The sequence below is a fragment of the Equus przewalskii genome, chromosome 13, assembly GCF_037783145.1.
Source record: "Equus przewalskii isolate Varuska chromosome 13, EquPr2, whole genome shotgun sequence".
NCBI classification, from domain to species: domain Eukaryota; kingdom Metazoa; phylum Chordata; class Mammalia; order Perissodactyla; family Equidae; genus Equus; species Equus przewalskii.
The window spans coordinates 19273501-19282401 of record NC_091843.1 but is presented as its reverse complement, the minus strand read 5'-3'; the positions used below and the strand labels follow the sequence as shown (position 1 = coordinate 19282401).

Below are 8901 nucleotides of genomic sequence, written 5' to 3'. Positions count from 1 at the left end.
GAGGAAGCTCCAGGCTTTCCCATCAGCTTGCCCAGAGGTGGGTGTGGGGCTGAAGGGAAGAGGCAGAGGGAGGCTCAAAAACTGTCAGCTGTCAATCATCAAAAAAGGAAGTCAACTCTCTCTATATACATATCTTTGTTATATTAATATCTATCTTCTATCTATCTATCTATCTTTCTAAAATGCATGTAGTATTCTTCCAGATGAGGAAAGATATTCAAAACTACATGTTAAAAAAAATGAAGTGGGAGTGGGCAGGTAAATTGGAAGGCACTAAAACCTTAAGACTTAGCAAAAGAAGGCTGTGTATATATATCAAAAGTGGACCGGCTTGGAGACAGACACACAACTACCCCTCCCACTAGCAAATGTAGCCCAACCTTGCTGTTCCTTTTCCTGGAACGTTCTCCCCACTCCGTTCCCTCCTCCCCTCTCCCCCAGCTACAGGGCTTCTCTCTCACTTCCTCTTTCAGCTTTCTGTAGAATGTCACCCGACCTCAGCTGAGGTCTTCCCTGTGCACGCTATCTAAACGACAGGCTCCTTTGCCCTGTTATTCTCTCTTCCCTCGCCCTGCCTCGTGTTTCTTCAAAGCGGCTACCACTTACAAGATTTGTTATTTTGTTTGTAGTTGATCTCCCCCTGTGAAACTGGAAGCTCCAGTGGACAAGGGTTCAGGTTGGTTTTGTTCACGCTTGGCCCCAGCACTTAGAGAAGAGGCTGGTGCACAGCATGTTCGAAGTAAGTGGTTGCTGAATGAATGCCTGATTGATCAGGAGAAGGAAAGGAGGAAGGTAGCTGGAAAAGGGGAGCAAGAAGGCCCCACCAGTAGTGCAAATGTGTTTTCATAAAAGACCGTCATGATTTTTCTTTCTTAAGAAAAGAATTTTGTTTTCGAGTGCCCAGAATAATATTAGGCTAACTGAGGATTTCTAGAATGCTTTGGGATTTGTTTTAATGAATAGATAGAAATTATATCTAATTAGCATTAATTTTTATGTGTAAACGGGTACATCCAAATTGTATAAAAGCCGTTTTCTTGAATAATTTAAACATCGTCTTTCCCGTAAAGCATTTAGCACATGCTTCCCTCAAAGATTCTATTAATGAGAACTAAAATCATGAGGTTTAAACGCAAAATAAAGATTTTTTTCCCTTTATGCAGGCACACAAGTGAACACCTCAGACCTGGGGAGACCCAAGAATCAGACCAAGGGCCCTGGAGAGTCAACACGAGGCCTCTGACAACCTCAAATTTAGGGCTGTTTTATTAAAAAAGAATATACGAAGAAGGGAAAGACTTTATGGTAGAATTCAGACTAATAAATTAGAAAGAATGATGGAAATAGGAAATGACCATTAGGCAAAACTTGTTGCAGGTGTGTATCATCAATGCATGCGGTAAAATTCGTGGGTAAAAGTGTGATGAGGAAGAGGATCTTAACATAGTCTCAAAGTATCTCTCCGCCAGATACATCAGTCCTAAAGGGAAAGATAGTAACTTTACAGTGGAGAAACCTGGCAGACCCCACCTGAACCAGTGATCAAAGTTAACGTCAGCATCCAGAGACACATCGACTCCGTGTACCTCCTGATACGATGCCCTGAGAAGGGCACAATATCACTGGTGTGGGATTTTTGACAAAAATGCAGAACCCGAATTTAATCATGAGGAAACATTGGATGAACCTGAATTGTGGGCCATTTTACAAAATAACTGATCACTACTCTTCAAAAATGTCAAGATAACAAATGATTAAGGAAGACCGGGGAACTGTCTTAGTTTTGAGGGACTATGGGGACATGAAAGCAGATGCAGTGTCGGATCCTGGATTGGCTCCTGGGTCAGATCAAGGACATTGGTGGGACAAGTGGCAAAATTTGAATAAGGCCTATGGATTAGTTAATAGTATTGCACCCATGTTAATTTCCTGGTTTAGATAATTGTACTATGTTTATGGGTGCTGTTTACATCAGGGGAAGCCAGTAATAGCTATAAGGGAACTCTGTATACTGTTTTTTGCAATTTTTTTCTAAGTCTGAAGTGCATTCAAAATAAAAAGTTGAAAAGAAAGATGGGTATGTTTACTTGGTAATCTGATGAGCACAATAATAATGTGAATAATAACAATCCTAACTCTTATGGGTTGGATTGTGTTGCGCTCCCAAATTCATATGTTGAAGTTCTAACACCCAGTACTCAGAATGTCACCTTACTTAGAAATAGGATCACTGTAGATGTAATTACATTAAGATGAGGTCATGCTGGAGTACGGTGGCACCCTACTCCAGTGTGTTCTTACAAAAACGGGAAGGCTGAACACAGAGAGGCACACAGGGAGAACGCCACGTGAAGATTCAGGCAGAGATTAGGGTGATACAACAGAAGCCAAGGAACATCAAAGACGGCCCGCACACCACCAGAAGCTAGGAGAGAGGCATGGAGCAGATGCTCCCCATGGCCCCCAGGAGAAATCAACCCTGCCGACAGCTGGATCTTGAACTTCCAGCCTCCACAACTGTGAGACAATATATTTCTGTTGTTTATTAAACACCTGATTTGTGGTACTTTATTATATCAGCCCTAGAAAACTAACACACTAGTTAGCATTTATTGAGAACTTACAATATGCAAGGTCCTATGTTGAATTCTTCATGTCTTATCTCATTTCATCTTCACCCAAGTCCTTTGCAGTAGATACTATTATTGCCTCCAGTTTATAGCTGAGAGAATTGATGCTTTGAGTGGGTAAGTAACTTGCCCTAGGTCACACAGCTGGTAAGTGCTGGAGTGGGTTAAAACCTCTGCGGTCTGACACCAGCATATTCCCAACCACTACGCACACTTCTTACTTCTCCTGGCTTCCAATCTCAAAGGTTTCTCGTGGGATGTGAAATGGTTCCTTTGATTGGTTTCTCTCTATTACTCGTATATAAATTCCAGTGATGAGAAACCCTCAAGTGCACACGTGGATGCCATACCCTGTTTCCTTACCGCCTATTCTTCCACAACCACCCCAGCCTGGTGACATCAAAGGTCTGCTCATTTGGGAACACTGAAGATCCGACGTCTTACTTAGTCCTCCCAAGATGGGAGCATTAGTCATCCAAGGAGAGATTCCACTTTGAAAGTGAGCAAGTAATTTAAGTGAAAATTTAAGATTAAACTCAGGCATCCAAATCATGGGGGACTGCATTCTGGGGCAGCGGAGCTACTTAAAAAAGAGGAGAGTAAATGTTTCCTCTATTTTATAGCAAATAATCTGAGAGAGAATTGCCCACTGGGTTTCATTTGTTGGCCTTTTGAGTCATTCCTTCATTCAATTAAGCTTTATTGAGCACCCATGGGCTTCTTGGCACGAGGTTCAGCCAGCATGACTTGAAAAAGACAGTCCCAGTTTTCAGTTAGTCTCTCATTCAGGGTTGGTCCTGAGGCAAAAAGGTGGAGGTGCAAGCTTTTGAAGGCTTAACCCCTCTCCTCATAGACATTGTCTTCTGACTGACTGAAGGTAGTTTTCTTGGATATACTGGTAATCTTCAGCTCCTATCTCCAGCCCAAATTTCACTCATGGGCTCTAGACTCACATATCCAAGACTTATCGAATACCTCCATTGGTCATCCCATATATATGTCCACAGATATAAAACGGAGCTCATCATCTTCGTTCCTTCCCCACTCAAGCCTGCTCCTCTTCTCTCAGTGACTGGTACCACCAGTGACCACGTTGATCAAGTCAGAAACCTCTAAGTTCCACTAAGTACGGACTATGTGTGTTTTTGCGGAGGCAACATCTTGTGTCTAGTTCAGCCCTTGGACTATGTACTTAGGGAAGGTGCAAATACCCATGTGTTGAATGAATAAATGAATGGACTTCACGCTTGACTCTTGTCTCTCTTACCACTCATGTGCAGTCAATAAGTCCTGCTAATTCTCTCCTTCATTTCTTTCAAAGTGGTCCTCTCATCTCCATTCCCACCAGCATTTTTCCAGTCCAAACTGTCACAATCTCTCATCCATACCACTACTGTGACCTCTACATGGTCTACTTGCCTTCTCTCTTGCCACCTCCCAATCTGTTCTCCATCTAACAACTTGAGTGACTTGGTAAAAACAGAAGTTTGACCCCATCACTTCTCTGCTTAAAACCCTTCAATGGCTTCCTGTTGTCATCATGATGAAACCCAAGCCTGACATTTGAAGACCCACCTGATTCAGTTCCTACTTATCTCCCTATCCTTATTTTTCATCTTTCTCCTTTCCTCTTCTTCCCCCATACTATGCTTCAGCTGAAAGGAGCTTTCTGCTGATTTCCAAACATGTCCAGACTTATACTCATGTTTATTCCCTTTATCTGCTAATTCCTCCTAATTCTTTTTTTTTTTAAAAGATTGGCACTTGAGCTAACAACTGTTGCCAATTTTTTTTCCTGCTTTTTTTCTTCTCCCCAAATCTCCCTAGTACATAGTTGTATATTTTAGTTGTGGGTCCTTCTAGTTGTGACATGTGGGACACCACCTCAACATGGCCTAGTGAGCGGTGCCATGTCTGTGCCCAGGATCCGAACCCTGGGCCGCTGAAGCAGAGTGGGCGAACTTAGCCACTAGGCCTAGGGGCTGGCCCCTCCTCCTAATTCTTAAAGTCACAACATGGATACATTCTTATTCGGGATCCTATTTTAGTTTCTACTGCTGCTGCAACAAATTACCATACATTGAGCTGCTTACAACAATACTCATTGATTACCTTGCAGATCTGAAGGTCAGAGGTCAAGATAGGCTTGGCTGGGTTCTCTGCTTGGTGTCTCACAGGGCAGCACTGCGTTCCTTTCTGGAGACTCTGGGGAACAATCTGCTGCCAAACTCATGCAGGTTGTTGGCAGAATTCAGTTCCTTAGGGTTGTAGGATTGAGGTCCCCACTTCCTTAATACACGGTCCCTCCATGTGCAAGCAAGCAATGACATCTCAAATCCTTCTCATGCTTCAAAGGTCTCTGACTTACCCGCTACTGCATCTCTTTGACTTATAAGGGCTCATGTGATTACATTCATTCCACTTGGATAATTGGGATAATCTCATCTTATTCACAGGTTCTGAGCATTAGAGCATGGTCATCTTGGGGGGGGGGGGAGGGCGTGATTTTTGCCTACCACAGATGCTCACCTTCAAATCTAGGTTCTGTGTCCCTCCTTTGTGCTCCTGTGGCAGGCACTGGTGGTTGCCTACCCAAGAACTATTTCCCACTCTCAGCTCCTTTCCTGCTGTTTGAGCCTGCCTCCCACTTTAGAGGTGAAAATGCCAAATTCTTGCTTTCCCAGCGTACCTCATAGTGAAAGTGTGAACGTGTCTGCCAGAGCACTCTGGGAAAGGCTGTCTTCCCTGAGCAAAAAAAAAAATTTAGAGGAGTACTACCTTTCCAATCATCAGGCATGGTGACATGAGGACATCACGTTGGGAGCTGCAGCTGCCGCCTTGAGGGGCATAAGTGAGGACAAAAGCCCCCTCACTGAAGCTGGTGGAGATGAAAGCTGAAAAGAGTCTGAGTTCTTGATGACATAATTGAACTGCTGAATTCCATCCTCCGGCACCTTACCTCCAGAGTTCTTGTTAGGTTACCCTCTCGTTGCTCACTGCTCAAACCCCTTTTTAGTAGAGTTGCTCTTACTTGCAGCCTAAAGCCTCCTCACTGATAATTCCATAGACCCCTTTTTCTCACCTATGCTGACATGTACCACACTGTGCTGTTATTGTCTGCGGCTTTGTCTTCAGCCCTCTCAAGGCTGTAAGATCTTGGAGGGCAGTTGGCCTACCCCCTTGCTCATGTACTCTATCCTGCACCTATGTGCCTGGTACAGTAAACACTTAGTAATTATTTACGGAAGAAATGAATGAATGAATGAAGAGTGAAAGCCCTCTTTCTCCTTCAATTTCCTCTACTCGAAGCACCTCCCACTCTCACCATGACCAGGGCTGCCACGTGTGTTGGGCAGGTTGTCCTGTACAAGGATCCCTGGTGGAGGGGGGAAGAGGGGACAGAAATCTAGCCCACTTTCCACTCAGTGAGCCAGCACCCTGCATGGGACTGTGTCTGCCTAGAAGAAGGCGCACACCTTTTCTCATGTTAGCATTAAGGTGCTCTAGGGCTCGTAGCAGCACTGTGACAGCTCAAATTCTGACTTTTCTTGTCTGAGAGGGTGCATGCTCTTGCCATTTCTTTTCCACACTCCTATGGAGTGGAGCAGAGGATCCTCTTCAAGTTCTGGGCACCATGTTCCAAGAAGCCAAGCACTCTTTTGAGAAGTTGATTAGCACGTACATGTTTGTGGAGCTCCTGGGTTTTCATGGGCTGCCTCTCTCTGGTGATAGCCTGGTCCTTTTAATAGCAATCTTCTGGGAATTTGACAATATATCAGGAATGGCTAAAATGGGAGTCAGGAGATCCAGGTTCAGGTTTGAGCCCTGGCATGAATCAGGCTCTGGGCGCTTGGCCAAAGCACCAAACTTGTCTGGCTTTCAGTTTCCTCATTTGTAAAACTAGCATTCTCAAACTGTGCTTTGCCGAGTTTGGGCAGGTTGAGGTGGCGCCCCAGGGCACCCAGTGGTGAATAGGGAGGTGGGACTGAGTGGGTGGAAGGCTTCAGCCAGAGCGGCTCCGCTTCTGTCTGCTTTACATATGAGACTTTATAAAATAATAATTTTTAATTATGCAGGAAATATGCTAATATATTCTTCTTGTAAGGAACTAGAACATTGCAGATACACCGAAAGTCCCTTTAGCATCATCCTCCCCAGTCCCTGTGTATGTTGAGACTTCATTTAAGATTGCTATTTGAACAAAGGGATCCTGGCTCAAACAAGTTGGGGGACCATTGGTCTGGTTAACCTCTAAGGACCCCAAAAGCACAAAAAAGAGGGATTTCGGAGAAAAGGGCAAGCCATGGCTGGAGATTGTTCCACAAGGTCCATGCAATGGTTAGCTGAAATGGAGCATTGTTCTGGGTGCTCTGAATTGGGGGCGATGTTACGGCTGTATGCTGGCCACGTACCCAGGAGAGGGCTGGTGGGTGGGAGGACACATTGCTGAGTTAGAAATGCAAGGCTTGTGTTTGTGTCCGAAACAAGCCCTCATCTCCACGGGAGGGAAGAAGAGGTGGCCTTTTTGGCATGACCTTAGAAAAGCAGCAACTGCAACTAACATTTGTTGTGCACTTGAGGGGTGCCAGGGGCTGTAAGCTCTGTCTCCTTAAACCCTCACAGCAGCCCCGGGAGGTGGTGGCTCTGCCAGCATACTTGTTTTAGAGGTAAGGAAACTGAGGCACAAAGAGATGGAGAGATTGCCTCCAGGAACATAGCTGGTAAGTAGGGAGTAGAGATTTGAGCCAGGTCTCCTTGTCCCGGGGCCAGGGTCACACCCCTATGCTCTGGACCCCTCCCAGGCATTTTAGCTCCATTCCCCCTGTATGTTTGCTGGGTGGTGGGTGTGGGAAGGAGGAAGCTGACTGGCCACTGTGGTTTGTCCAAAACCTACCCCCCAGCTTTCCCTCTCCTGCAAACCACAGGGCCACTGGCAAAAGGCTTAGTTCCCTGGAACCCCCCATGCTCAGGTTAGCAATGGCCCTTTTGCAAGGAGCCAGGGAAGACGCCAGGTGGGCTGGGGCGAAGGGCAGGGGAGAGACTGTGTGTGTTGCCTGTGAAAGGAGACAGGCGGAGACGAGCGAGCAGCTGCAGAGCCCGGCAGCCCGTCACACACTGGCACCCACCACGCGGAGGGGCTGAGCGCAAGGCGCGGCCGACTGCCAGCACGCCCGGCGCCTCCGGAGCCCAGGGCTGCGGGAAGGTAAATGGAGATCAGCTCGGCCGAGCGCGCTTCCTGCCAAAGTCGGGTTTTCCGTACGCACGCCTGGTTCTCTTCGCCTTCAGCCTGAATGCTGATTTGATTTTTGCATTTTATGAGCTTCAGAAAGGAAATTCATTTCCTTGGTATAATATGACCCTCTGGAGAAAGTCTCGTCCAAATACATTTTGCTCGCAAATGCTGTCCTGGAAGAGGGCCCGTGATGAAATGAAATAGAAAGAGATGATTAAAATCTGATTTATAGGTGAGGTGAATTGGTCGGTTTATGCCAAATTATTGCAGCCAGGAAGGTGAAAGGGAATGAAACGACTCTTTCTGGAAGCTGAAAACCTTTGTAAAAAGAAATATTTAGGGTGAACATAACCTCATCCCAGCCAGGCTGTATTTTAATATATTCACCACATCAGCCCCTTTCTCTCTCACCAGACTGTACAATCCCTGAAGGCAGGAACTGGGTTCATGGCATCTTGGTATCTACCACATGGGGATGTTTCTGCAATTTTATTTATAAGAAATGGATTTTACACTGAAAGCCTTTTTAATCTCAACTAACTGAGCCATCTCTTTCTTCTCCACTGGCTGATTAACGCTCCCTCCATCCCAACCCAGTTCTGAGAGACAGTAAGGCCTCCTAAAAATGATCCCTCCATCTCCCCACTCCCCCAAAAGCACAGGGTCCAGAGTTGTGCTTCTTTCAGGTTATAGGTAATATAATAAGAATATTAACAATAAGCTTTTATTGAGTACTTACTATGGATCGGGTATTTTTCTAAGCCCATTCTAAGTGTTATTCCATTTAATCTTCACAATCACCCTCTGAGGTAAGTACTGTTATTATCCCATTTTACAGGTGATAAAACTGAGTCTTAAAGAGGTTAAGTAACTGCTCAAGATCACAGAGGTATTCAGTGGAAATAGCTACTCTTTACTGAGTGCTTCCTGTGGGCCAGGCACTGTGCCATCACATTAAACCAATTATCTCATTTCATAGTGCCCTTCAACCTCAAGAAGTGACCTCCAATGCTTAGAATTTCAAGCATTTAATCCTTC

General features: G+C 45.3%; 1 long non-coding RNA gene across 1 annotated transcript; it reads left to right on the top strand.

The window, feature by feature from the left end:
• Positions 1-2072, top strand: LOC103547777 (uncharacterized). Its single transcript, XR_544092.2, has 2 exons — positions 1-739; positions 1164-2072. It is a non-coding gene; the product is annotated as an uncharacterized lncRNA (long non-coding RNA).
• The last annotated feature ends 6829 nt before the right edge of the window (positions 2073-8901 follow it).